Here is a 2,914-nt window from a genome sequence, read left to right on the forward strand (position 1 = left end):
GACCATTACTTTTTGACAAAGAAATCGATTGCACACTTCGTAGAAATCAAAGACAAATAAGGCGTAGCTTACAATACACGGAGAACGAGCAAGAAAATGATACTCAACCCTCAACCGACGAGATGGCTGAAAACCAAGGCAATCAGCTACCTCCTGCAATTGTGGCTAATCAAAATCCTGCTCCACATATTATGTATGATTATGCTAAACCTTCTTTAACAGGAGCTAAATCTAGCATAGTTAGACCTGCTGTAGCTGCAAATACTTTTGAATTAAAACCTAACACTATTCAGATGATACAATAGTTTGTTCAGTTTGATGATTTGCAGGATGAAGATCCCAACGCTCACTTAGTGAACTTTCTGGAATTTTGCAATACATTTAAAATCAATGGCGTTTCTGATTATGCCATACGTCTTCGGTTGTTTCCCTTTTCACTGAGAAACAATGCTAAACAGTGGTTGAACTCGTTACCATGAGGGTCTATCACTACTTGGGAAAAAATGACCGAGAAATTTTTACTAAAATATTTTTCGCTGGCTAAAATGGCTAAATTACGTAATGATACCTCTTCTTTTGTGTAGATGATTTAGAAACACTTTATGATGCATGTGAGAGATACAAGGACTTACTAAGAAGGTGCCCTCACCATGGGTTACCGCTTTAGTTTCAAGTACAAACATTCCACAATGGCCTGAATCCCTCGACTCGGCAAATGGTTGACGTAGCTGCTGGCGGAAACATCAAAAATAAAACACCGAAAGATGCTTATAAATTTATAGAGGAGATGTCACTGAATAACTACCAGTGGCAAGTTATGAGGACAAAGCCAACAAAAATAGCCGGCGTTTATAACATCGATTCAGTCACCATACTCTCTAATCAGATAGAACTTCTCAATAAAAAGATTGACGGTTTACTTGGTTCTACGCAGGTACATCCAGTAATGAGGTGTGACTCAAGTGGCGGAGTTGTGCATACAGAATACCAATCCTTCAATCCTACAACTGAAGAAGAACAAGTCAACTATATGGGTAACAATAACTTCCGATCTAAAAATAACCCATACAGTAATACTTATAATGCAGGTTGGAGGAACCACCCAAATTTCTCCTGGGGTGGTCAAGGGAATCAAAAGCCACAAAATCCTCAGGGTTTTCAACAACCACCTTATCAACAAGAGAAGAAACCAAACCTTGAAGAGATGCTTTCTAAATTCATCTCGGTGTTTGAAAACCATTTTTAAAATATCGAGATAGCACTTAAGAATCTAAGGACTCGAAACTCAGATAGTCCAGCAATCCAAACTAATCTCCGAACGACCACAAGGTAGCTTACTAAGTAATACTGAACCTAATCCGAGGGAACACCTCAATGCAATTAGTACTCAAAATAAGAAAGGATTCATTGCACCGGAGCCAGAATTACAGCAAGACAACGCGATGAATAAAGGACGAGAAGAGGTAAACCATAATGATCCTAAACAGGTAAGTACGAATCATGAACCTCGTGCGCCATATCCTAAATCGATGACGAAAGACAGAACAGAAGAACAATTCGGTAAGTTTGTCAAACTCTTAAAGAAATTACATATTAACTTACCCTTTATTGAAATTCTGTCGTAGATGCCCAACTCAGCGAAATTATTAAAGGAACTTCTGAGCAATAAAAGAAAATTAGACGCTACATCGTATGTGGAACTCAATGCAGTCTGCTCAGCTATTCTAAAGAATAATCTACCTAACAATTTGAAAGATCTAGGGAGTTTTACAATTCCTTGCTTAATTGGTAGTTTATCTGTGAATAATGCTTCAGTTGATCTAGGGGCAAGTATAAATGTTATGCCATATAAAATGTTTAAACGACTAGGTCTCGGTAAACCTAAACAGACTAGAATGAGCATACAATTGGCTGACAAAACAGTTAGATTTCCAAAAGGTATTATTGAAGATGCTCTCGTTAAAATTGATAAATTTATTTACCCAGTAGACTTTGTCGTCTTAAATATGGATGAGGATAATGAGGTACCTTTAATTTTAGGATGACTTTTTTTAGCGACTGCCAGAACCATTATTAATGTAGGTACAGGAGAGCTAACACTTCGTGCAGGAGATGACGTAGTAACACTCCAAGCATGTGATTCAGTCAAAACTTCTAAGACTTAAGATAACGCTATGAAACTTGTTGATGATAAAACTAATATTCAATCATCCTTGTAGGAACCTCCTCAAACCAAGAAAATGGAGATAGTGCACTATTATCAAGTAGCGAACAAAGACACCCATGAGGAACAAAGGCTTCAAATAGATGAGCTAGATAAATGGCGAGCACACAAACCGAGAACACATGGTAAACCAAAACTACACCAAATAAGCCTGATACCTCTCCTAATCAACTTAAGGTTGGCGATAAAGTCTTACTAGATACCACAGATCCCCATATTGTCACTACCACACCAAATGAGGAAATCCCTCTTACGATACTTAGTATTTTTCCATTCAGTAAGGTGGAGGTGAGTCATCCTAAGTTCGGCACTTTTAAGGTAAACAATATCTGATTAAAACCTTATTTTAAGATTGACAGTAGGAATGAGGAGTATGAATTCCTCAAACCACCATGATCATTCAACGGAGAGGTAAGTCGAGCTTAGACTATAAAAAAGTGCTTATTGGGAGGCAACCCGAGCACTAACATATTTTTAATTTCTAATACTTTGAATCATTAATTTAATCTTTGAATTGCAAATTTTTTTCAACACACACGGCCAAGCACACGGGCGTGCCTAAAGTCGTGGCTAAGCAGGAGAAGAGACACGGCCGTGCGATACGATCGTGTGGAAGCAAGACATGATTTCTCCAAAACATGGAGTGCGATAAATCTCCACGGCCGTGCGGCATGGCCGTGGGTGAACTTG

At 38.4% G+C, this 2,914-nt stretch overlaps 1 non-coding gene across 1 annotated transcript; it reads right to left on the reverse strand.

Moving 5' to 3' along the window:
- Nucleotides 1-551: 551 nt before the first annotated feature.
- On the reverse strand, nt 552-657 carry LOC128279795 (small nucleolar RNA R71). Its single transcript, XR_008269990.1, has one exon. It is a non-coding gene; the product is annotated as a small nucleolar RNA R71 (small nucleolar RNA).
- Between the last annotated feature and the right edge of the window lie 2,257 nt (nt 658-2,914).

This window comes from Gossypium arboreum, chromosome 8, assembly GCF_025698485.1.
Source record: "Gossypium arboreum isolate Shixiya-1 chromosome 8, ASM2569848v2, whole genome shotgun sequence".
NCBI lineage: Eukaryota > Viridiplantae > Streptophyta > Magnoliopsida > Malvales > Malvaceae > Gossypium > Gossypium arboreum.